The sequence below is a fragment of the Salvelinus fontinalis genome, chromosome 12 (genome assembly GCF_029448725.1).
Source record: "Salvelinus fontinalis isolate EN_2023a chromosome 12, ASM2944872v1, whole genome shotgun sequence".
Taxonomy (NCBI): domain Eukaryota; kingdom Metazoa; phylum Chordata; class Actinopteri; order Salmoniformes; family Salmonidae; genus Salvelinus; species Salvelinus fontinalis.
The window spans coordinates 14,899,378-14,926,999 of record NC_074676.1 but is presented as its reverse complement, the minus strand read 5'-3'; the positions used below and the strand labels follow the sequence as shown (position 1 = coordinate 14,926,999).

Sequence of the window (27,622 nt, the reverse complement as noted above, 5' to 3'; positions counted from 1 at the left end):
CACAAACGCACACGTGCACACACACTAATGCGCGCACACGCTCTCACACACACACAAAGTCTTGCAAAGGAATCTACCATTTCAGTTGGTCAACACTGTGTTAGATTACATCTGTATATTCTCCCGTCACTAAATGTTGACATGGCGCACTGAGACTCTGCAGTTCATGCAGACTACAGACACTTCAGGCCTGCGACAGATCAGTTGCTTTCCCGATCATAAGCATCATATGGCCCTGAGAGGGCAGATAAGGGAGGGTCAGCAGTACCTTTCTGTCAGTGCCGACTGCTGAACTCTCCTATCTCTGGTCTCTTGGTCTGTCTCAGCAGGATCTTGATGAGGAAAGCATCGTCTGCGTTGGAGGAGATAATCACCTTCTCGATGTAGGAGTCTGTGGAGCCCCTGTAGGGAAGAGAGGGAAGCACAGGCATCAGCTGACCTGATCTGACAAGGCTGAATTGCTGAAAGAGACCTGAAAGGACTTGGTTGTTTGACGTCATATAGTGGACACTAAGTATTTTGCTCAAAGGTCAGAAGAGATAGTAGATGAGGAACGAACGTTATATTTAAGCAATATGGCCAGTGGAGGTGTGGTATATTTCCAATATACCACGGCTGTCAGCCAATCAGCATTCAGGGCTCGAACCACCCAGTTTATAATAATAGTTCTGTGTGGGGGCAGGCAGGGGTGTATGAGTGGTGAGGGGAGGAGGCTGGCTGACCCACCTGATGGGCATGTGTCTGTACTGGGGCTGTCCTGGCTGGGCACTGCCCTCCAGTGGTGTCTGGGTGACGGTGGGCATGGACGTGTTCACCAGCACCTGTTTGTTCTCCACCTTCTCACCTGGGACACACACAATTACTTACGTATCTCTCACATTATTTCCATATTTGCTAGTTCTTTATGTATGAATGTCAGATCTCAGATATATTATACACATTTTAGGTTGCATAAAACACAAATACATCCTTCAACGTGTTTCTATAGGGAGATGGATGTAACCAACAGGTTGTAACAATACAATGGGTGACAGTGAGGTTCTAGTAATAGAGTTTGTGGTTTACTCACCTGGGCAGCAGATGCTGTCAGTGTCCAGGATACTGTGCCTCCAAATGGGCTTGTGTGTGGCCGCTTCCAGCATGGGACCCATCACCTTGTCAAAGGTCTGATTGGTGTAGAGCCTCAATGTGCACTTGGCTTTCTTGTAGACCAGGCACCTTCCCGAACCCTGGGGAGGAATGAATGGAAGAAGAGGGACAGAGTTCAGTATTGCAAATAAGTATGTCTGGTGGTATTAGACTGCCACTAAAAAGTGAACCAGAAGAGTGAACTCTGTATTTAAATAGAGTAACACAAAACATAGAATGCCCACCCCACATCACACCCTATAGCTTAGCTGTCCCCTTCATACTTTCCTTGTCAATTCACTATCTTAGCCTACTTTCGCAAAGCCTAAGGTAGGTCAAGGTTTTTTCATACGTTTTAAGGAAAGGAGAAATATTTGCTTGTGTCCGACTTACGCTAATGGCTTTGATTGGCAGGTGCTTTTATGGGGGTGTGCGTGTGTGAGTTTGTTGATTCTCTCAGTAGGCCTATATTATGTCCATCGAGAAAGCTTCCTAAAGTAGCCTATCTGGACGCCATCTCTTTAATAAGAATCGAACATTCCTTTCACGATTTAATCTCGTAAAAGGCCAATTTTCTGTAGTTTAGGCTACATTATTTCTCTCATTATGGCGTCCTCTCTTTGAAGAACGGTCGAATGACCGCAGCAGGGTTTGTGACTTTATGCATATATTTTGGGAAAAGGGGGAAAACTTTATTTGAATGGTTTTTGCGTCGAAATAGGATCAATTATATGCAGAAAAGACAACAGACAAAGCCAATGTAGGCATATCTTTATTTTGACACTGTTAATGTTGTGTCTATACAAACGTGACAGATCCTCTCCAACCTGTCACTTCTTCATTTGTTGATTAATATGTAGAAGTAATAAACAGAATAATAATAAGGAAATCACATGATAATAACGAAGTGTAATGGCTCGTTTCAAATGTTTTTATTAAGAAGCATATCCATGTAAACAAGTGTACAAACAGAATTGAGACTTTAACCCCTGCAGAATACAATACAATTTGCCTGCTCAGCTCATAGACATACATTAACGTAGATCAGTAATTCACCTCTGTCTAGAGAGGCCTTGTTGAGGATCAGAGCATCCTCTATGTCATTAGCACTGTATCTCATCATAGCCACTGTGGCGTTCTGTCCTGCAGGTAGCTTCTCAAAGTCTATCAGCTCTATGGTTTTAGTCTTGACCATGGGTTTCAGGAGTTAACCCAGCAGAAACAGTTGAAGTCGGAAGTTCACATACACTTAGGTTGGAGTCATTAAAACTCTTTATTCAACCACTCCACAAATTTCTTGCAAACAAACTATAGTTTTGGCAAGTCGGTTAGGACATCTACTTTGTGCATGACAAGTCATCTTTCCAACAATTCTTTACAGACAGATTATTTCACTTATAATTCACTGTATCACAATTCCAGTGGGTCAGAAGTTTACATACAATAAGTTGACTGTGCCTTTAAAAATCCCAGAAAATTATGTCATGGCTTTAGAAGCTTCTGAGGCTAATTGACATCATTTGATGGATCACCTGTGGATGTATTTCAAGGCCTACCTTCAAACTCAGTGCCTCTTTGCTTGACATCATGGAAAAATCAAAAGAAATCAGCAAAGACCTCAGAAAAAAATTATAGACCTCCTCAAGTCTGGTTCATCCTTGGGAGCAATTTCCAAACGCCTGAAGGTACCACGTTCATCTGTACAAACAATAGTAAGCAAGGATAAACACCATGGGACAACGCAGCCGTCATACCGCTCAAAATGGAGACGCATTCTGTCTCCGAGAGGTGAACGTACTTTGGTACGAAAAGTGCAAATCAATCCCAGGAACACAGCAAAGGACCTTGTGAAGATGCTGGAGAAAACAGGTACAAAAGTATCTATGTCCACAGTAAAACGAGTCCTATATCGACATAACCTGAAAGGCCGCTCAGCAAGGAAGAAGCCACTACTCAAAAACCGCCATAAAAAAGCCAGACTACGGTTTGCAACTGCACATGGGGACAAAGATCGCACTTTTTGGAGAAATGTCCTCTGGTCTCATGAAACAAAAATAGAACTGTTTGGCCATAATGACCATCGTTATGTATGGAGGAAAAAGGGGGATGCTTGCAAGCCGAAGAACACCATCCCAACCATGAAGCACGGGGGTGGCAGCCTCATGTTGTGGGCGTGCTTTGCTGCAGGAGGGACTGGTGCACTTCACAAAATACATGGCATCATGAGGTTGGAAAATGACGTGGATATATTGAAGCAACATCTCAAGACATCAGTCAGGAAGTTAAAGCTTGGTCGCAAATGGGTCTTCCAAATGGACAATGACCCCAAGCATACTTCCAATTTTGTGGCAAAATGGCTTAAGGACAACAAAGTCAAGGTATTGGAGTGGCCATCACAAAGCCCTGACTTCAATCCTATAGAGAATTTGTGGGCATAACTGAAAAAACATGTGAGAGCAAGGAATTTTTACTAGGATTAAATGTCAGGAATTGTGAAAATCGGAGTTTTAAATGTATTTGGCTAAGGTGTATGTAAACTTCCGACTTCAACTGTACATCAGTGTCTATACGGTTCCTCTGGTTGTAGCCAATTGTACCTGACAGGAGAAACCATAGAAATACAATTAGAATGGACATACCTATTCAAGTCTTTAAAACTTTCCAAAGTATTTGATTAATTAATTGTCTGAGAGATCTTTCAAAACTCATTCAGTTCAGAGCAAAGACAAAGCAAAAATAAGAACACATTTTCACCAAGAAACACCACATTTTTCTCTATGTCAATGCTTGAGCCACTTAACCAAGCAGTGTCTCAGAGCGTATCCTAGGGTGGCTGAGTTGTTTTAATCTTGCTTCTCCATGGGCTGGGGTTGAGCCAGGGCCAACAGGGCCAGCTCTGTGCTACAGACAGGGGAGAGGAGCTGGGCAGGGCAAGTTATGGCATAATGACTGCCCTCCCTGGAGGCCTTGACATTTGTCAGATGCTATTACTTCACAATCAGGCTACAAGAAACAGAGCCCTGTGATAATAGGCCCCCGCCCATAGAGCCACATTTGCACATGTATAGGCCTGGCCACACAAAACAGACACGGCAGAGGATATTGGGCCAAATATAGTGCCACTAGCAGTGTTTTTGTGTAAAGATGGGGGAAGGGAGGAGGAGGGGGTGGATGGAGACAGGGAGGGGGATGGGGTTGACTAGGTCTTTGCGAATGTTAGTGGTGTCTTTTGGAGAACTTTTGGTTACCAGGGAGCTCCTGGGTGTGAACTCTGGTCTCTCCCTAGCAGCTGAGCACACTGACCCCCTGAGCACAGCGACCAGCAGACACAATGAATTGCTAATGACACTCTGGGTGACTGGCAGGGAAAGGGCCTCCACACACACAGGGCACAAAGGAGGGCCTACGCAAGCACCCCATGTTTGATGTCCATGCGCGTACACACACTGACACACACACAAACACTCCATCACACACACACACACAAAATGCAGTCTGACAAGAAATGTGTGTGTGTGTGTGTTCACAGCGGTACACAGTGCTCCTGTGGAGGATGTTTGATGAGTACTGTTGCCTGATCTTCAAAGGTGCAGCTTAAAACAGCCACCCTTTACAGACAGTAGCAGAGGACTGGAGCGGTGTCTCACCCATGGCCTGCTTGCCCATAGCACACAGGTATGTATTCCTGAGGGACTGGTTGTGATGGGGGTAGGGGATCAGGCCAGCACAGACTCCTAGTAGTACAAAATCAAATCAAGTTTTATTGGTCACATACACACAGTTAGTAGATGTTAATGCGAGTGTAGCGAAATGCTTGTAAACAAGAGCATTAGGACTGATAAGAATCATATCCATCAGCAGAGAATATTAGGTACAAAAAAAACCTACGCAACAAGTCAAAAGAGGCCTAACGTTTCAAGCAGTAGAGAGCCATGGTAGAGAGCCATGGTAGAGAGCCATGGCAGAGAGAAAAGGTAGAGAGCCATGGTAGAGAGCCATGGTAGAGAGCCATGGTAGAGAGCCATGGTAGAGAGAAAAGGTGGAGAGCCATGGTAGAGAGCCATGGTAGAGAGCCATGGTAGAGAGCCATGGTAGAGAGCCATGGCAGAGAGCCATGGTAGAGAGCCATGGTAGAGAGAAAAGGTGGAGAGCCATGGTAGAGAGCCATGGCAGAGAGCCATGGTAGAGAGCCATGGCAGAGAGCCTTGGTAGAGAGAAAAGGTGGAGAGCCATGGCAGAGAGCCATGGCAGAGAGCCATGGTAGAGAGCCATGGTAGAGAGCCATGGTAGAGAGAAAAGGTGGAGAGCCATGGTAGAGAGCCATGGTAGAGAGCCATGGTAGAGAGCCATGGCAGAGAGCCATGGTAGAGAGCCATGGTAGAGAGCCATGGCAGAGAGCCATGGTAGAGAGCCATGGCAGAGAGCCATGGCAGAGAGCCTTGGTAGAGAGAAAAGGTGGAGAGCCATGGTAGAGAGCCATGGTAGAGAGCCATGGTAGAGAGCCATGGTAGAGAGCCATGGTAGAGAGAAAGGGTGGAGAGCCATTGTAGAGAGAAAAGGTGGAGAGCCATGGTAGAGAGCCATGGTAGAGAGCCATGGTAGAGAGCCATGGCAGAGAGCCATGGTAGAGAGCCATGGTAGAGAGCCATGGTAGAGAGCCATGGTAGAGAGCCATGGTAGAGAGCCATGGCAGAGAGCCATGGTAGAGAGCCATGGTAGAGAGAAAAGGTGGAGAGCCATGGTAGAGAGCCATGGTAGAGAGCCATGGTAGAGAGAAAAGGTGGAGAGCCATGGTAGAGAGCCATGGCAGAGAGCCATGGCAGAGAGCCATGGCAGAGAGCCATGGCAGAGAGCCATGGTAGAGAGCCATGGCAGAGAGCCATGGTAGAGAGCCATGGTAGAGAGAAAAGGTGGAGAGCCATGGTAGAGAGCCATGGCTTACTCACATATTAATCATGTGCTCATAGAGGGCGATCTGACAGTCGTTCTCCTCGTTCACATTCAGGTATTCCACCAGGCTCCTCAAAGGTTCTGACAGCAATGAAAAAAAAGATCATCAACATGTAAACATTTAAAAAATCCACAACTTCCACCACTAATGTTAACATGTTACCCCTCTAAAAAAGAACACTTGGCTGAGTTCATTGCTCATATCAGAGCTAAATTCATTGGCGGTAGATGACGCTAGTTTCTTAGTGTTGAATAACGTTTGCTGTATGAGCTGATGATCTGGAGCCCACCTGGGTCAACTCCTGGGTCAACTCCTTGATGTGCTTGTTCTTGACCATTGGTTGCTCTACCTTCACAATGATGTACGGTCTGCCAGGAGAAATAGCATCATTTTAAAAAAGGTGGGTGCTAGCGAGAGATGAAGGAGTGAACTAGTATAAAAAACCAGTGATCAAACCGTTTTGGTGCAGAAAGCGGGCTGAGACATAAGGAGATGTAGACACAACAGTCGGTCAGGTTGGTGGAGATGGATACAAACTCGTTGATGAAGCCGGCCCTGCGCATCAGTCTGAAGGTGTACACCAGCCTTTGGTGGTCCCGGATCACACCCAGGATGTTACCTGTGGACAGGATGGACACACCCAGAGAGGCCGACTATAAGGCAGAGTTCCTTACTCTCAATTCTTACTGTCGTGACTTTATTAGGGGTTGTTTGATCAACGTGCACAGAAATAATGCATAGAACAAAACGTCCAGCTGGCTACTGTATCTATCACACAATTTGCAGAGCCACAGACTCCAGCAGGGGTTCTGTGCATATTGAACTTGAGGAAATGGAGGAGCCACAGTGAAATGGCTCCGTGTGTATGGGAGGATTTGCGCGCGCTCTGTGGCGCTTTGACACCCGCTGTTACTAATTAATTAAGCCTGGTGGCAGACAGTCAACATAATTTGACAGTTATCAGTGGTTTGAAAAATGTACACTAATTAATGAACCCAGTCCAGACTTTTTCATGGCACATTAGTAGCACTAAATTAATAGCTTATCAGACACACTGTATGAAGCACAACATATGCTTTCTGTAAACTGGACATTCCATGTTCTTTCCCTTCATGTTTGTAGCATTGTATTGAAAAGCAGAGGAAGGCTTAAGAAGAGAAGCAGTTTGTAAGTAATCAAACACAAGGGAAAAGCCACCAGCAACAATCCTGGCTTGAGAGCCTACTGCTGGTTGTGTGTGTGTGTGTGTGTGTGTGTATAACGTCCTGACCAGAGTTCTTATGTGTTTTGCTTGTTTAGTGTTGGTCAGAACGTGAGCTGGGTGGGAATTCTATGTTGTGTGTCTAGTTTGTCTGTTTCTGTGTTCAGCCTAATATGGTTCTCAATCAGAGGCAGCTGTCAATCGTTGTCCCTGATTGAGAATCATATATAGGTGGCTTGTTTTGTGTTGGGGATTGTGGGTGGTTGTCTTCTGTCTTTGTGTTCTGCACCAGATAGGACTGTCTCGGTTTTCACATTTGTTATTTTTGTATTTTGTATAGTGTTCACGTTATTGTCTCTTCTTTATTAAATCATGTTGAACACTAGCCGCGCTGCATTTTGGTCCTCTCCTTCACCCCCGGATGAACGCCGTTACAGAACCACCCACCAAACTCGGACCAAGCTACATGGCTACGGGAAGCAGCGGCAGCAGCAGCAGGTGCTAGCAAGGCAGAGTGGCTGGAAGCCCAAGAGGCTCCCCCCAAATCTTTTTTGGGGGGGCACACGGGGAGTGTGGCTGGGTCAAGTGGGAGACTTGAGCCAGTTCCCCGTGCTTACCATAAGGAGCAGTTGGCTAAATTCAGGTACGAGTCGGAGAATGTGGAGGAGTTATTGGACAGATTGGAGGAAAGTGAAAGGATGGGAGATTATGAGACATTTGATGAGTTGTTGGTGATATTGGAGGAGAGCAAAGAGAAAGAGATGTTGGTTTGGCATAGTATACACGGTACTCGCCCTGAGGTGTGTGATTACCGTGGAGAGCGGGAGTACGGGCAGACACCGTGTTATGCGGAAGAGCGCACGGTGTCTCCTGTACGTGTGCATAGCCCGGTGCGGGTTATTCCACCTCCCCGCACTGGCCGGGCTAGATTGGGCATTGAGCCAGGTGTCATGAAGCCGGCTCAACGTATCTGGCCTCCAGTACGTCTCCTCGGGCCGGCATACATGGCACCAGCCTTACGCATGGTGTCCCCGGTTCGCCAACACAGCCCAGTGCGGGTTATTCCACCTCCCCGCACTGGTCGGGCTACGGGGAGCATTCAACCAGGTAAGGTTGGGCAGGCTCGGTGCTCAAGGGAGCCAGTACGCCTGCACGGTCCGGTATATCCGGCGCCACCTTCCCGCCCCAGCCCAGTACCATCAGTGCCGACACCACACACCAGGCTTCCAGTACGTCTCCAGAGCCCTGTTCCTCCTCCACTCACTCTCCCTATGCGTGTCTCCAGGCCAGTGCCTCTAGTTCCGGCACCACCCACCAAGCCTCCTGTGCGTCTCCAGAGCCCTGTACGCACTGTTCCTTCTCCCCGCACTCGCCCTGAGGTGCGTGTCTCCAGTCCGGTACCACCAGTTCCGGCACCACGCACCAGGCCTACTGTGCACCTCAGCAGGTCAGAGTCGGCCGTCTGCCCAGCGCCATCTGAGCCATCTGTCTGCCCAGCGTCATCTGAGCCGCTCGTCTGTCCCGAGCCGTCAGAGCCGCCCGTCTGTCCCGAGCCGTCAGAGCCGCCCGTCTGTCCCGAGCCATTAGAGTCGCCCGTCTGTCCCGAGCCATTAGAGCCGTCAGTCAGTCAGGAGCTGCCAGAGCCGCCAGCCAGTCAGGAGCTGCCAGAGCCGCCAGCCAGTCAGGAGCTGCCAGAGCCGCCAGCCAGTCATGAGCTGCCAGAGCCGCCAGCCAGTCATGAGCTGCCCTCCAGTCATGAGCTGCCCTCCAGTCATGAGCTGCCCTCCAGTCATGGGCTGCCTTCCAGTCATGAGCTGCCCTCCAGTCATGAGCTGGCCTTCAGTCATGAGCTGCCCTCCAGTCATGAGCTGCCCTCCAGTCATGAGCTGCCACTCAGTCCGGAGCTGCCACTCAGTCCGGAGCTGCCACTCAGTCCGGAGCTGCCACTCAGTCCGGAGCTGCCACTCAGTCCGGAGCTGCCATTCAGTCCGGAGCTGCCTCTCTGTCCGGAGCTGCTTTTCAGTCCGGAGTTGCCCCTCTGTCGTGAGCTACCTCTCTGTCGTGAGCTACCTCTCTGTCTTGAGCTACCTCTCTGTCCTGAGCTACCTCTCTGTCCTGGGCTACCTCTCTGTCCTGAGCTATCTCCTCTATCTAGGGGAGGCCTTGATGAAGGTTCCTAGACCAAGGTCGGGGGCGAGGGTCGCCACTCAAAGGACGCTAAGGAGGGGGACAAAGACAGTGGTAGAGTGGTGTCCGGAGCCGGAGCCGCCACCGCGGACAGATGCCCACCCAGACCCTCCTCTTGAGTTTTAGGGGTGCGTTCGGAGTCCGCACCTCAGGAGGGGGGTACTGTAACGTCCTGACCAGAGTTCTTATGTGTTTTGCTTGTTTAGTGTTGGTCAGGACGTGAGCTGGGTGGGAATTATATGTTGTGTGTATAGTTTGTCTGTTTCTGTGTTCAGCCTAATATGGTTCTCAATCAGAGGCAGCTTTCTTCACCCCAGGAAAAAAGCCGTTACTGTGTGTGTGTGTGTGTGTGTGTGTGTGTGTGTGTGTGTGTGTGTGTGTGTGTGTGTGTGTGTGTGTGTGTCACCATTGAGGAAGACACTAGGGTAGGGGAGCTCCTCTCCACACAGCAGGTTGACGTCCTCTATTCCCAGGTTGAAGGCCAGCTTGACGATGGGGCCGTCCTCCATGTCTGTGGTGATGTGGGTCTTCAGGGCCAGGTTCTTCACCAGAGGACAGGTCTAGGACACGACAGGCCAAAACCACTGATCAGAAGCTGATATACACAGGCCAAGGCAATACCATCTAGAACTGGGATTAGGGTTAGGGTTGTCCAGGACAAAAAACCAATAGCACTTGTTTGAGCAGCAGTTCAATATTCACACATACAGTGCCTTGCAAAAGTATTCATCCACGTTGGCGTTTTTCCTATTTTGTTATTTAAATAGATTTTTATTTGGATTTCATACAATGGACATACACAAAATAGTCGAAATTGGTGAAGTGAACTGAAAAAAATAACTTATTTCAAAAAATTCTAAAATATAAAAAAACTAAAAAGTGGTGCGTGCATATGTATTCACCCCTTTGCTATGAATCCCCTAAATAAGATCTGGTGCCACCAATTACCTTCAAAAGTCACATAATTTGTTAAATAAAGTCCACCTGTGTGCAATTTAAGTGTCACGTGATCTGTCACAAGATCTCAGTATATACAGTTGAAGTCGGAAGTTTACATACACTTAGGTTGGAGTCATTAGAACTCGTTTTTCAACCACTCCACAAATTTCTTGTTAACAAACTATAGTTTTGGCAAGTCGTTAGGACATCTACTTTGTGCATGACACAAGTCATTTTTCCAACAATTGTTTACAGACAGATTATTTCACTTATAATTCACTGTATCACAATTCCAGTGTGTAACGGCTGTCCTCCTCTTCTTCATCCGAAGAGGAGCAGGGATTGAACCAAGGCGCAGTGGAGTTTGAATACATAATGAATTTATTGACAAGACGAAAAAACACGAACTTGACTATACACTAACAAAACAAATAAACGGTGTAGAACAGATCTGAACGACGGACTCACATAACACACGTAACAACTAACATAAATAGGTCAGGAACGTGACATTACCCCCCCCACAAGGTGCGAACTCCGGACGCACCAGCACAAAGTCTAGGGGAGGGTCTGGGTGGGCATCTAACCACGGTGGTGGCTCAGGCTCCGGGCGAGGTCCCCACCCCACCATAATCCATCCTAGCTTCCTCCCTCTAAGAATGTCCACCCTCTTTCTACCACCACAAAATCCTCTTAACCTCACTAATAAGGACAGCACCGGGACAGAGAGATAAATCAAGACAGAGGGATAGATAAGAATATAGAGGTAGATCAAGATAGAGAGGGAGATCAGGATAGAGGGGCAACTCCGGACTGAAAGGCAGCTCCGGACAGAGAGACAGCTCTGGACTGATGGGCAGTTCTGGGTATCTAGCCGTTTCAGGCTGAAGGGCAGCTCATGGCTGGCTGACGGCTCTCGACGCTCATGGCAGGCTGACGGCTCTCGACGCTCATGGCAGGCTGACGGCTCTCGATGCTCATGGCAGGCTGACGGCTCTCGACGCTCATGGCAGGCTGACGGCTCTCGACGCTCATGGCAGGCTGACGGCTCTGGCTGCTCATGGCGCTCTGACGGCTCTGGCTGCTCATGGCTCTCTGACGGCTCTGGCTGCTCATGGCTCTCTGACGGCTCTGGCTGCTCATGGCTCTCTGACGGCTCTGGCTGCTCATGGCTCGCTGGCGGCTCTGGCTGCTCATGGCTCGCTGGCGGCTCTGGCAGATCCTGTCTGGTTGGCGGCTCTGGCAGATCCTGTCTGGTTGGCGGCTCTGGCAGATCCTGTCTGGTTGGCGGCTCTGGCAGATCCTGTCTGGTTGGCGGCTCTGGCAGATCCTGTCTGGTTGGCGGCTCTAGCGGCTCCTGTCTGGCTGACGGCTCTAGCGGCTCCTGTCTAGCTGACGGCTCTAGCGGCTCCTGTCTGGCGGATGGCTCTGTAGGCTCATGGCAGACGGGCGGCTTTGCAGGCTCATGGCAGACGGGCGGCTTTGCAGGCTCCTGGCAGACGGATGGCTCAGACGGCGCTGGGGAGACGGATGGCTCAGATGGCGCTGGGGAGACGGATGGCTCAGATGGCGCTGGGGAGACGGATGGCTCAGATGGCGCTGGGGAGACGGATGGCTCAGATGGCGCTGGGGAGACGGATGGCTCAGATGGCGCTGGGGAGACGGATGGCTCTGGCCGGATACGGTGCACTGTAGACCTGGTGCGTGGTGCCGGAACTGGAGGCACCGTGCTAATGATAAGCACCTTCCTACTAGTGCGGGGAGCAGGGACAGGGCACACTGTATTCTCAAAGCCCACTCTATAACTGATGCGTGGTACCGGCACTGGTGACGCCGGGCTGAGGACAAGCACATCAGGATTAGTAGGGGGAGAAGATACAGTTTGTACAGGGCTCTGGAGACGCACTGGTAGCTTAGTGCGTGGGGCCGGAACTGGAGGCACCGGGCTAGATACACGCACTACAGGGAGAGTGCGTGGAGGAGGAACAGGGCTCAGGATACGCACTGGTAGCCTAGTGCGTAGTGTAGACACTGTAGGTACTAGGCTGGGGCGGGGAGGTGGTGCCGGAAATACCGGACCGTGGAGACGTACTGGCACTCTTGAGCATTGAGCCTGCCCAACCTTACCTGGTTGAATGCTCCCGGTTGCCCGACCAGTGCGGGGAGGTGGAATAACCCGCACCGGCCTATGTAGGCGAACCGGGGAAACCATGCGTAAGGCAGGTGCCATGTATGCCGGCCCGAGGAGACGCACTGGAGACCAGACGCGTTGAGCCGGCCTCATGACACCTGGCTCAATACCCAATCTAGCCCTCCCAGTGCGGGGAGGTGGAATAACCCGCACTGGGCTATGCACTCGTACAGGAGACACCGTGCGCTCTACTGCGTAACACGGCGCCTGCCCGTACTCCCGCTCTCCACGGTAAGCCTGGGAAGTGGGCGCAGGTCTCCTACCTGCCCTTGGCCCACTACCTCCTAGCCCCCCCCCCAAGAAATTTTTGGGTGTTACTTACGGGCTTTTTTGGCTTCCGTGCCAGACGCGTTCCCTCATAGCTCCGGTTCGTCTCTCCGGTAGCCTCTGCTCTCCTCCGTGCCTCCAGCTCAGCTTTGGGACGGCGATATTCTCCCTGCTGTGCCCATGGACCTCTCCCGTCCAATATTTCCTCCCAAGTCCAGAAATCCTTGTTGCCCTGTCGAGCTTTCCCTTGCCTCCGCTGCTTGGCTCTGGAGTGGTGGGTGATTCTGTAACGGCTGTCCTCCTCTTCTTCATCCGAAGAGGAGCAGGGATTGAACCAAGGCGCAGTGGAGTTTGAATACATAATGAATTTATTGACAAGACGAAAAAACACGAACTTGACTATACACTAACAAAACAAATAAACGGTGTAGAACAGATCTGAACGACGGACTCACATAACACACGTAACAACTAACATAAATAGGTCAGGAACGTGACACAGTGGGTCAGAAGTTTACATACAATAAGTTGACTGTGCCTTTAAACAGCTTGGAAAATTCCAGAAAAGGATGTCATGGCTTTAGAAGCTTCTGATAGGCTAATTGACATAATTTGAGTCAATTAGAGATGTACCTGTGGATGTATTTCAAGGCCTACCTTCAAACTCAGTGCCTCTTTGCTTGACATCATGGGAAAATAAAAAGAAATCAGCCAAAACATTTGTAGACCTCCTCAAGTCTTGTTCATCCTTGGGAGCAATTTCCAAATGCCTGAAGGTACCACGTTCATCTGTACAAACAATAGTAAGCAAGTATAAACACCATGGGACCACGCAGCCGTCATACCGCTCAGGAAGGAGACGCGTTCTGTCTCCTAGAGATGAACGTACTTTGGTGCGAAAAGTGCAAATCAATCCCAGAACAACAGCAAAGGACCTTGTGAAGATGCTGGAAGAAACAGGTTGAAAAGTATCTATATCCACAGTAAAAGGAGTCCTATATCGACATAGCCTGAAAGGCCGCTCAGCAAGGAAGAAGCCACTGCTCCAAAACCACCATGTACTTTTTGGAGAAATGTCATCTGGTCTCATGAAACAAAAATAGAACTGTTTGGCCATAATGACCGTCATTATGTTTGGAAGAAAAAGGGGGAGGCTTGCAAGCCGAAGAACTTCATCCCAATCGTGAAGCACAGCGGTGGCAGCATCATGTTGTGGGGGTGCTTTGCTGCAGGAGGGACTGGTGCACTTCACAAAATAGATGGCATCATGAGGAAAGAAAATGATGTGGATATATTGAAGCAACATCTCAAGACATCAGTCAGGAAGTTAAATTTTGGTCGCAAATGGGTTTTCCAAATGGACAATGACCCCAAGCATACTTCCAAAGTTGTGGCAAAATAGCTTAAGGACAACAAAGTCAAGGTATTGGAGTGGCCATCACAAAACCCTGACCTCAATCCTATAGAGAATTTGTGGGCAGAACTGAAAAACCATGTGCGAGCAAGGAGGCCTACAAACCTCTCAGTTACACCAGCTTTGTCAGGAGGAATGGGCCAAAATTCACCCGACTTATTGTGGGAAGCTTGTGGAAGGCTACCCGAAACGTTTGACCGAAAGGCAATGCTACCAAATACACTCAATTAGTATATGTAAACTTCTGACCCACTGGGAATGTGATGAAAGAAATAATAGCTGAAATAAATCATTTTTTCCTATTATTCTGACGTTTCACATTCTTAAAATAAAGGGGTAATTCTAACTGACCTAAGACATTGAATTTTTACTAGGATTAAATGTCAGTAATTGGGAAAAACTGAGTTTAAATGCATTTGGCTAAGGTGTATGTAAACTTCCGACTTCAACTGTATACACCTGTTCTGAAAGTTCCCAGAGTCTGCAACACCACAAAACAAGGGGCACCACCAATCAAGCGGCACCATGAAGAACAAGGAGCTCTCCAAACAGGTCAGGGACAAAGTTGTGGAGAAGTACAGATCAGGGTTGGGTTATAAAAAAATACCAGAAACTTTGAACATCCCACGCAGCACCATTAAATCCATTATTAAAAAATTGAAAGAATTTGGCACAACAAACCTGCCAAGAGAGGGTTGCCCACCAAAACTCACAGACCAGGCAAGGAGGGCATTAATCAGAGAGGCAACAAAGAGACCAAAGATAACCCTGAAGGCGCTCTCCACAGCGGAGACTGGAGTATCTGTCCATAGGACCACTTTAAGCTGTACACTCCACCGAGCTGGGCTTTATGGAAGAGTGGCCAGAAAAAAAGCCATTGATTAAAGAAAAAAATATGCAAACACGTTTGATGTTCGCCAAAAGGAATGTGGAAGACTCCCTAAATATATGGAAGAAGGTACTCTGGTCAAATGAGACTAAAATTGAGCCTTTTGGCCATAAAGGAGAATGCTATGTCTGGCGCAAACCCAACATCTCTCATCCCCCCGAGAACACCAACACCATCAATGTTTTTCATTGGCAGGGACTGGGAATCTGGTCAGAATTTAACTTCTTGAGAATACAGGGGGTGCTGTTTCGCATTAGCATAATTGCCTCTACAGATTAAACTGCCTCTTATTCAATTATTGCTGTTACTATATGCATATAACCATATACCATTGGATAGAAAACAAGCTATGGTTTCTAAAACCGTTCCAATTTTGTCTCTGAGTGAAACACAGGTCATTTCACAGCACTTTCCCTGAGCCAGAAGAAGATTGCAAGATGTGTATGCTCGCTTCAACGCTCTGCCTATATATGGTCATGCCACCTATGACCCGAAACACACTTCATTCTTCTTCCTCTGGGTGTCAGGAAGTTGTCAGAGGAGAAATTTTTTGTTTATCTTGTACTGACGTGAAATAAGACCTATTTCTTTAGCGTGACCGACAACTTCCGGTTTTCTGAAACGCGCGTTTTAGAGGTGCCATTGTCTTTTGTTATGCTGACGTTACGGATGAAAACTATCTCCGTCTCGAAGTTTGTTTGATACATGTGACCATATCACCGTAATGTATGTTTTTTCAATATAGTTTAATCAGATTATTAGAATTTTTTCGGGAGTTTTGCCATGTTCCGTTCTTTGAGTTTTTTAACTTTGGACAGGGACCGTGCCAGTCGACCAGTACCCAGGCTAAATGAAGAGGGGAAGTTGCCATTGTGAATGGATTGAACGACTCATCAGGACTAAGGACACCTTGATCAACATTCTGATGAAAGATCAGCAATAGTAAGACCCAATTTACGATGTTATTTCATATATCTGTCGTGCATGTGAACTGGTCGGGCGCGTCCAGCTGGTTCTGGCTGGCCTGGTTATGCTAATTTAGCGCTACATTTTGTTTTCGCTATAAAACATTTAAAAAATCTGAAATATTGTTTGGATTCACCAGATGTTGGGCTTTCAATGTCTGTACGCTGTGTATTTTTTCTGAAATGTTTTAAGACAAGTAATTAGTTATATAACGTTGGTCTCTGTAATTGTTCTAGCTGCATCAGCACTATATCAGATTGCAGCTGCAATGTAGAACTGTGATTTATACCTGAAAAATGCACATTTAAAAAAAAAAACTATGCTATACCATAAATATGTTATCAGACTGTCATCTTATGAATTTGTTTGTTGGTTAGTGGCTATCAATATCTTAGTTTAGCCGAATTGGTGATAGCACCTGATGGAGTAAGAAACTGTTGGAGTAAGAAAATGGTGTCTTTTGCTAACGTGTTTAGCTAATAGATTTACATATTGTGTCTTCCCTGTAAAACATTTAAAAAATCTGAAATGGTGGTTTTATTCACAAGATCTGTGTCTTTCATTGGGTGTCTTGGACTTGTGATTTAATGATATTTAGATGCTACTATTTAATTGTGACGCTATGCTAGCGATGCTAATCAGTGTGGGGGGGGTGGGGGGTGCTCCCGGATCCGGGTTAGGTACTCTGTAGAGGTTTTAAGGAATGATGGATGGCGCTAAATACAGGGAAATTCTTGAGGGAAACCTGTTTCAGTCTTTCAGTGATATGAGACTGGGATGGAGGTTCACCTTCCAGCAGGACAATGACCCTAAGCATACTGCTAAAGCAACACTCAAGTGGTATAAGGGGAAACATTTAAATGTCTTGGAATGGCCTAGTCAAAGCTCAGACCTCAATCCAATTGAGAATCTGTGGTATGACTTAAAGATTGCTGTACACCAGCAGAACCTGTCACGTTCCTGACCGGTTTTCTGTTGTATGTTTTCTGTTGTATGTGTTTGACGGTCAGGGCGTGAGTTTGGGTGGGAAGTCTATGTTATGTGTTTCTATGTTGGTTAAAGGGTGACCTGATATGGCTCTCAATTAGAGGCAGGTGGTTTTCATTTCCTCTGATTGAGAGCCATATTAAGGTAGGTGTTTTCACACTGTTTGTTTGTGGGTGGTTGTCTCCTGTGTCAGTGTCTGTGTATGTTACGCCACACGGGACTGTTTCGGTTTGTTTGTTCGTTCGTTCGTTCATTCGGTTTATGTAGTCTGTTCCTGTTTCATGCGTTCTTCGTGTATATGTAAGTTCGTTAGTTCAGGTCTGTCTACGTGCGTTTGTTATTTTGTAATTTTCAAGTGTATTTCGTGTCAGTGTTCGTCTTGTCAAATAAATCATTATGTATTCATCACCCGCTGCGCCTTGGTCCACTCTCTCACCGAAAGACGACCGTTACAGAACCCATCCAACTTGAAGGAGCTGGAGCAGTTTTGCTTTGAAGAATGGGCAAAAATCCCAGTGGCTAGATGTGCCAAGCTAATATAGACATACAGTGGGGCAAAAAAGTATTTAGTCAGCCACCAATTGTGCAAGTTCTCCCACTTAAAAAGATGAGAGAGGCCTGTAATTTTCATCATAGGTACACTTCAACTATGACAGACAAAATGAGAAAAAAAAATCCAGGAAATCACATTGTAGGATTTTTAATGAATTTATTTGCAAATTATGGTGGAAAATAAGTATTTGGTCAATAACAAAAGTTTATCTCAATACTTTGTTATATACCCTTTGTTGGCAATGACAGAGGTCAAACGTTTTCTGTAAGTCTTCACAAGGTTTTCACACACTGTTGCTGGTATTTTGGCCCATTCCTCCATGCAGATCTCCTCTAGAGCAGTGATGTTTTGGGGCTGTTGCTAGGCAACACGGACTTTCAACTCCCTCCAAAGATGTTCTATGGGGTTGAGATCTGGAGACTGGCTAGGCCACTCCAGGACCTTGAGATGCTTCTTACGAAGCCACTCCTTCGTTGCCTTGGCGGTGTGTTTGGGATCATTGTCATGCTGAAAGACCCAGCCACGTTTCATCTTCAATGCCCTTGCTGATAGTAGGCTTTGTTACTTTGGTCCCAGCTCTCGGCAGGGGACCAAAGGTCCCCCCGTGTGGTTCTGGGATTTTTGCTCACCGTTCTTGTGATCATTTTGACCCCGCGGGGTGAGATCTTGCGTGGAGCCCCAGATCGAGGGAGATTATCAGTGGTCTTGTATGTCTTCCATTTCCTAATAATTGCTCCCACAGTTGATTTCTTCAAACCAAGCTGCTTACCTATTGCAGATTCAGTCTTCCCAGCCTGGTGCAGGTCTACAATTTTGTTTCTGGTGTCCTTTGACAGCTCTTTGGTCTTGGCCATAGTGGAGTTTGGAGTGTGACTGTTTGAGGTTGTGGACAGGTGTCTTTTATACTGATAACAAGTTCAAACAGGTGCCATTAATACAGGTAACGAGTGGAGGACAGAGGAGCCTCTTAAAGAAGAATTTACAGGTCTGTGAGAGCCAGAAATCTTGCTTGTTTGTAGGTGACCAAATACTTATTTTCCACCATAATTTGCTAATAAATTCATTACAAATCCTACAATGTGATTTTCTTTTTTCATTTTGTCTGTCATAGTTGAAGTGTACCTATGATGAAAATTACAGGCCTCTCTCATCTTTTTAAGTGGGAGAACTTGCACAATTGGTGGCTGACTAAATTATTTTTTGCCCCACTGTACCCCAAGAGACTTGCAGCTGTAATTGCTGCAAAAGGTGTTTCTACAAAGTATTGACCTTGGGAGGGTGAATAGTTATGCACGCTCAAGTTCTGTTTTTTTGTCTTATTTCTTGTTTGTTTCACAATAAAAAATATTTTGCATCTTCAAAGTAGTAGGCATGTTGTGTAAATCAAATGATACAAACCCCCCAAAAATCTATTTTAATTATAGGTTGTAAGGCAACAAAATAGGAAAAATGCCAAGGGGGTTGAATAATTTCGCAAGCCACTGTATTAGTTTTAAACAGTAGGAGTGATTGCATAAGTGTGTGTGAGCATGGATGTGATGGGGTTTATGTGTGTGTGTGTGTGTGTGTGTGTGTGTGTGTGTGTGTGTGTGTGTGTGTGTGTGTGTGTGTGTGTGTGTGTGTGTGTGTGTGTGTGTGTGTGTGTGTGTGTGGGGGGGGGGGGTGGGTGTGCTTGCTCATTTATGTGTTCGTGATTGCCAATATATACAGTATCTATGTGACTGTCTAACTGTCCGTCCATGTGTGTCTCTCTCTCGCTGACTGACCTCTCCCTCAGGGGTGTCGGAGGGGCACAGCATGCCCCACTGGGAGGGCTGCAGGGAGCGGGGTCCCCTGACCTTCCTGGTCTTCTCTAAACTGGGAGGAGATCCTTGTCATCATGCCCCACTGGGAGGGCTGCAGGGAGCGGGGTCCGCTGACCTTCCTGGACTTCTCTAAACTGGGAGGAGATCCTGGTCATCATGCCCCACTGAGAGGGCTGTAGGGAGCGGGGTCCCCTGACCTTCCTGAGCTTCTCTAAACTGGGAGGAGATCCTTATCATCATGCCCCACTGGGAGGGCTGCAGGGAGCGGGGTCCCCTGACCTTCCTGAGCTTCTCTAAACTGGGAGGAGGTCCTGGTCATCATGCCCCACTGGGAGGGCTGCAGGGAGCGGGGTCCCCTGACCTTCCTGAGCTTCTCTAAACTGGGAGGAGGTCCTGGTCATCATGCCCCACTGGGAGGGCTGCAGGGAGCGGGGTCCGCTGACCTTCCTGAGCTTCTCTAAACTGGGAGGAGGTCCTGGTCATCATGCCCCACTGGGAGGGCTGCAGGGAGCGGGGTCCGCTGACCTTCCTGAGCTTCTCTAAACTGGGAGGAGGTCCTGGTCATCATGCCCCACTGGGAGGGCTGCAGGGAGCGGGGTCCGCTGACCTTCCTGAGCTTCTCTAAACTGGGAGGAGGTCCTGGTCATCATGCCCCACTGGGAGGGCTGCAGGGAGCGGGGTCCGCTGACCTTCCTGAGCTTTTCTAAACTGGGAGGAGGTCCTGGTCATCATGCCCAGAGCCGAGATGAAGGAAAGACTGGATAACACCTGTGTCACACCCTGACGGTCCATCTTAAACCTCTTCAGGGACCAGTTCCCCTGGGGGCACAGAGAGAGGGACAGGTCAAATCCCCTTTTGCAATATGTCAAACCATTTGGATACCACATCCTCTGTCTGGCATAAGGGACCAGATCTTGATACAGGGGCAGCACTCACGGCGGAGATGGCGTTGACCATGCCGTTGGTGATCTGGTCCTGGCGCATGCTTTTGACTATGTCGAACTGGGCTGCTTGGGGATGATCTGGTCTGATATCTTCTTCAGCTCTGAAGTGAACAGAGGGGGAGAGAGAGTGGTAAGGCTTGCACCGAATGTAGATCTAGCGTTCGTCTGCCGATCGTCAGCGCGATGTTTCAGGGACCACCCACTGTCGATGTCTGACTGACAACATTTTTCATGCGATTCTACATATAAAATCAGGGCACGCATGGTTCGCAAATTACACTCAAAGGTGCTATATACTCTCGGCCAGCAAACGCTATTGGTGTGTCTGAGCTCTTAATACAGTTAGAACCTATGGGCCCATAATTATTAAGTTTCTCTGAGAAGGAGTGCTGATCTAGCATCAGGTCCTCCCTGTCCATAACAATTTGATTAATTATGATCTAAAAGGCAAAACTGACACATTGGAAACATCAAAACTCAACACTGGAAGTTACAGACCGAGTATCTGATGCAACGAACTAAATGTGAAACAACAATACTCCGAGAGATAGTCGTATCAAACCCTCTGTTCTCCCAGCTCTCTTGGCTTCTGCTGCCAGTTGTTCTGTTCCTCTCCGTTATCAGCTCAGAGAAAATGACCAAAGAAACAGATTTAATAACCAGGTGTGCCAACCCTGAGATAAGCCTGACCTGGCCTCTCTCCCAGGTCTCTCTTCTCTCCTTTCCTCTACCCAGTAAGGCTTTCACTGGGGAACCTCTCTCTTCTCTTTCTCTTTCGCTCAACCCCCCACCAACCCTCCCGACACATTTGCATACATCAAAACAAACAAGCAGCACCGGCAAAATTAATAATAAAGAAATTAAGCTTCCGTTGCACAGCCGGGCCAATTAGTTGAATGTCAGGGAATCATAATTGGAGAGAGAGGAGATTGCTGGGCGTTCTAAGTGCATAAGCCCCCCATTGAAAGGAGGCACTGTACCCCCCTCCACCCCCACCTCGCCCCCACTCCTCAGCCAGAGCAGGTCGGGATGGGGGGAAATTAAAGGCCTTAAGACAGCCATAATTACATTATCAGACCTGGGGCCTGCAGGATTAGCTCAATCGCTCCAGTCAAGGCGGCCATTCTTTTGTCATAGCGTGGAAAAAATCCCTCCGCTTCCCCGGCCCTGGGATTTTGGTGCGGCTGCTGCGTATCTCTCCCCCTGACAAAGCCAGTCAAGGCGGGAATACAGAGCGAGGCGGGGAAGAAGGGATGAGGGTGGGGGGAGGATGAGGAAAACAAAACAGGCAACAACAAAGCGGGAGGAAAATAATGAAGGTATTAATAAAGGAGTGAGAGAATAAAGACGCAGGTGAGGGCATGCGGAGGCTGTATCCACTAGCGCAGGCCTGGGATCAGGGCATGGGGAGGCTGGTGCAGAGTCTGTCTCAACTACCAGTGGCCTGGGATCAGTTTTCAGATAAGTACAAAGCACGTAGAGATTTAGCACTGCGTATAGAGACCATCGTTTTGACTGGGGAGGAGGAACGGATTAAAAGTCATGATCTAAAGTCAGTTTGGGGTTTCACCCGCTAAAGATTAAGGTGTGGATTAGAGGATGGTAAAATGACCAAGATCTGTGAATACAGGCAACTTCTACCTGGGAGCTTTGAAACCCATTCATTCCATGGGCCCCAGCAGTGAGTCTGTACAGCACTGTCACACAACCAGCCCCTTTAAAACATTAGCATTAAACGCTGACAGTCATCTTAATTGAATTACAGAGTGAGTGAGTCGTGCTGTGCAGACAGACCCAGAGCATGCAGGCTCTGCTTATCTACACTGTGGAGCAGCACACTATAGGCCACTGTGCTGGAGGAAGGCTGTACAGGAAAATGTGGTAAAGGAAGTCTGTACAGGCAAATTTAAGTATGCTCCCTCTAATTCTTTCTCTCTCCCTCTCCCTCTCCCTCCCCTCCCGGAGGACCTGAGCCCTGGGACCATGCCTCAGGACTACCTGGCCTGATGACTCCTTGCTGTCCCTAGTCCACCTGGTCGTGCTGCTGCTCCAGCTTCAACTGTTCTGCCTGCGGCTATGGAACCCTGACCTGTTCACCAAACGTGCTACCTTGTCCCGGACCTGCAGTTTAGAACTCTCTCTCCACCGCACCTGCTGTCTCTTACTCTGAATGCTCGGCTATGAAAAGCCAACTGACATATACTCCTGAGGTGCTGACCTGTTGCACCCTCTACAACCACTGTGATTATTATTATTTGACCCTGCTGGCCATCTATGAATGTTTGAACATCTTGGCCATGTACTGTTATAATCTCCACCATGCACAGCTAGAAGAGGACTGGCCACCCCTCTGAGCCTGGTTCCTCTCTAGGTTTCTTCCTAGGTTCCTGCCTTTCTAGGGAGTTTTTCCTAGCCACCGTGCTTCTACATCTGCATTGCTTGCTGTTTGGGGTTTTAATCTGGGTTTCTGTTTTGGACTTTGTGACATCGGCTGACGTAAAAAGGGCTATATAAATACATTTGATTAAATGATTGATCGTAATGTGTAAAAGGAAGTTTGCACAGCCCAATGTACTCTGGTACACTACATGACCAAAAGAATGTGGACACCTGCTAGTCGAACATCTCATTCCAAAATCATGCGCATTAATATGGAGCTGGTCCCACCTTAGCTGCTATAACAGCCTCCACTCTTCTGGGAAGGCTTTCCACTAGATGTTGGAACATTGCTGTGGAGACTTGCTTCCATTCAGCCGCAAGGGCATTAGTGAGGTTGGGCATGTACTGTATTTACATATTGTAGCATTAAGATTTCCCTTCACTGAAACTAATTGGTCCTAATTGGTCCCCGAACCATGAAAAAAAGCCCAAACCATTATTCATTCTCCACCAAACTTTACAGTTGGCACTATGCTTTTGGGCAGGTAGCATTCTCCTGGCATCTGCCAAACCCAGATTGTGAAGTTTAATTAATCACTACAGAGAACGTGTTTCCACTGCTCCAGAGTCCAATGGCAGCAAGCTTTACACTCCTCCAACCGGCGCTTGGCATTGCACATGGTGATCTTAGGCTTGTGTGCGGCTGCTTGGCCATGGAAACCCATTTCATGAAGCTCCTGACCAACAGTTCTTGTGCTGACGTTGCTTCCAGAGGCAGGTTGGAACTTGGTAATGAGTGTTGCCACTGACAGAAGATTGTTACGCACTGAGCGCTTCAGCACTCGCAGGTCCCGTTCTGTGAGCTCGTGTGGCCTGCGGCTATGGAACCCTGACCTACATGAGGGAGGATGAGGGAAGCTCTCTAGCCTCCTCCATCTTGGTCTTCTTGGGCCCTCCCCACACGTGCTGTCGCCGCACTTTATTCCCAATGTATTTCAGAGCCTAGGTAACACACACATGCAGAGGGATATTAGTACAAACTCTGAAACTGCCCAGCAATATAAAACCATTGCCATTTAAATAGACATACTTACAGTATATAGTAGGGAGCCAAACTACGGCCGATTAAAAGCGGCCTGCAGTGGATTTAGCATAAACAATTTAATCAAAACTAATAGTTAACTAAATGCGCCGCTTGGTTCATAGACCCGTGGTTACGTGAGTAGCCTTCGTTATACACTGAGTATACCAAACATTAGGAACACATTTCTAATATTGAGTTGCACCCCCCTTTTTTGCCCTCAGAACAGTCTCAATTCATCAGGGCATGGACTCTACAAGGTGGCAAAAGCGTTCCACAGGGATGCTGGCCCATGTTGAGTCCAATGCTTCCCATCGTTGTTTCAAGTTGCCTGGATGTACGTTGGGTGGTGGACCATTCTTGATACACACGGGAAACTGTTGAGCGTGAAAAACCCAGCAGCGTTGCAGTTCTTGACATAAACCGGTGCACCTGGCACCTACTACGATACCCTGTTCAAAGGCAGTTAAATCTTTTGTCTTGCCCATTCACCTTCTGAATGGCACGCATATACAATCCATGTCTCAATTGTCTCAAAGCTTAAAAATCCTACTTTAACATGTCTCCTCCCCTTCATCTACAGTACACAGATTGAAGTGGATTTAACAAGTGACATCAATAAGGGGTGATAGCTTTCACCTGGATTCACCTGGTCAGTCTGTCATGGAAAGAGCAGGTGTTCCTAATGTTTTGTATAGTCAATGTTCTTCATACTTCAGAAAGTATTAACACCCCTTGACTTTTTCCACATTTTGTTGTTACAGCCTGAATTTAAAATGATTGCAATGAGAGATGTTTTGTCACACACAATATCCCATAATGTCAAAGTGGAATTGCAGTTTTTTTACAAATTAATAAAAAATGAAAAGCTTGAGTCAATATTCAACCCTTTTATTATGGCAAGTCCAAATAAGTTCAGGAGTAAAAATGTGCTTAACAAGTCACATAAGTTGTCTGTGTGCAATAATAGTGTTTTACATGATTTTACAATGACTCTCTCAACTCTGTACCCCACCACACATACAATTATCTATAAGGTCCCTCAGTTGAGCAGTGTATTTCAAACACAGATTCAACCACAAAAACCAGGGATGTTTTCCAATGCCTCGCAATGAAGGGCACCTATTGGTAGACGGTAACAACAACAAAAAGACATTGAATATCCCTTTGAGTATGAAGTTATTAATTACCCTTTGGATGGTGTATCAATACGCCCAGTCACTACAGAGATGCAGGCGTCCTTCCTAACTCAGTTGCCGTAGATGAAGGTAACCACTCAGGGATTTCACCATGAGGCCAATGGTGACGTTTTAACAGTTACAGAGTTTAATGGCTGTGATAGGAGAAAACTGAGGATGGATCAACAAGCATATTGTTACTCCACAATACTAACCTAATTGACAGAGTAAAAAGACGGAAGCTTTAACAGAATAAAAACTATTCCAAAACATGCATTCTGTTTGCAACAAGGCGCTAAAGTAATACTGCAAAAAATTGTGGCAAAGCAATTAACTTTTTGTTCTGAATACAAAGTGTTATGTTTGGGACAAATCCAATACAACACATTACTGTATTATGTTGTTCAGTTTTGTCATTCTTTAGTTTTTTTGTCTTATGTCTGTTGTGTAGTAAATATTTCAGCTTTTATTTTCATTGTTTTTATTAGTTTTTTCCTGTGAAGCACATTTCGTTGCATTCCATGTCTGAAATGTGCTGTATAAATTAAGCTTGATTTGATTACTGAGTAACACTCTCCAGATTTTCAAGCATTGTGGTGGCTGCATCACGTTATGGATATGCTTGTAATCATTAAGGACTGGGGAGTTTTTCAGGATAAAGAAACAAACTGAATGGAAGCAAAATACTAGAGGAAAACCTGGTACAGTTTGCTTTCCACCAGACATTAATTTACCTTTCAGCAGCACAATAACCTTAAACGCAAGGCCAAATCTACACTGGGGTTGCTTACTTTGGGGCGGCAGGTTGCGTTGTGGTTAGAGCGTTAGGTCAGTAACCGAAAGGTTGCCGGATTGAATCCCTGAGCTTACAAGGTTAAAAATCTATTGTTCTGCCCCAGAACAAGGCAGTTTCCCCACTGTTCCCCGGTAGGCCGTCATTGTCAATAAGAATTTGTTCTTAACTGACTTGCCTAGTTAAATATAGGTTAAATAAAAAATGACCAAGAAGAAAGTGGTGGCTGGGTTACAGTTTTTAAGTATATCTGCTTGAAAATCTATGGCAAGACCTGAAAAGGATTGTCTAGCAATGATCAACTATCAATTTGACAGAGCTTGAATAATTTTTTAAAGAATAATGGGCAAATGTTGCACAATCCAGAGACTTACCCTGAAAGACTCACAGCTGTAATCGCTGCCAAAGATGATTCTGTAACGATTCTCGTGGGCTGAAGGAAGAGTGGACCAAAGTGCAGCGTTTAACGTGTTCATGATTTAATCCAAAAAACCAAATCGAACGAAAACAACAAACAGGAGAACGAAAGCGAAACAGTTCTGTCTAGTGCAGAAACACAAAAACAGAAAACTACCCACAAAACACAGGTGGGAAAAGGCTACCTAAGTATGGTTCTCATTCAGAGACAACGATAGACAGCTGCCTCTGATTGAGAACCACACCCGGCCAAACACATAGAAATAGACAACATAGAACAAAAACATAGAATGCCCACCCCAACTCACACCCTGACCAACCAAAATAGAGACAAAAAAAGGATCTCTAAGGTCAGGGCGTGACAGTACCCCCCCAAAGGTACGGACTCCGGCCGCAAAACCCAAACATATAGGGGAGGGTCTGGGTGGGCATCTATCCGTGGTGGCGGCTCTGGTGCCGGACGTGGACCCCGGACAGGGGGGAGACTCTGGCGGCTCCGGACAGGGGATCGTCGCTGGAGGCTCCGGGCTGAAGGGCGTTGCTGGAGGCTCCGGACTGAAGGGCGTCACTGGAGTGGAGAGACACACAGGCTTCGTGCCATGGATCATCACTGGAGGCTTCGTGCCATGGATCATCACTGGAGGCTTCGTGCCATGGATCATCACAGGAATGGAGAGACACACAGGAGGACTGGCTCTGGGAGAAGGCACAGGACTCACCAGGCTGGGGAGACATGCAGGAGCCCTCTTCCTTGGCCGAGGCACCGGATACACTGGGCCGTGGAGGCGCACTGGAGGTCTTGAGCTAAGAGCCTGCACAACCTGTCCTGGCTGGATGGTGACTTTGACCCGGCACGTATGGGGCACAGGCACAGGACGCACTGGGCTGTGCAGACGCACTGGAGATACAGTGCGCAGAGCCGGCGCAGGATATCCTGGGCCGTAGAGACGTCCTGGAGGTCTGGAGAGCAGGGCTGGCACACTCCGTCCTGGCTCGATGCCCACTCTAGCCCGGCCGATGCGAGGAGCTGGGATATAGCGCACCGGGCTAAGAACACGTACTGGAGACACCGTGCGCTCCACCGCATAACATGGTGCCTGACCAGTACGACGCCCGCCACGGTAAGCACGGGGAGTTGGCTCAGGTCTCCAACCTGGCTCAGCCAATCTCCCTGTGTGCCCCCCCCCAAAATTTGGGGAGTGGCCTCCAGGTCTTTAGTGCCAGTCTTGTTCCCGTGTAATCCCTGGCCCTTTTCCTAGCTGCCTCTGCCTTCCTTGCTGCTTCGACCTGCTCCCATGGTAGGAGATCTTTTCCAGCCAGGAACTCCTCCCACGTGTAGGATCCTTTGCCG

The 27,622-nt window shown here is 47.5% G+C and overlaps 1 pseudogene; it reads right to left on the bottom strand.

The window, feature by feature from the left end:
- Positions 1-27,622, bottom strand: part of LOC129867696 (DNA-directed RNA polymerase III subunit RPC2-like) — a 43,239-nt pseudogene that overhangs the window by 9,630 nt on the left and 5,987 nt on the right.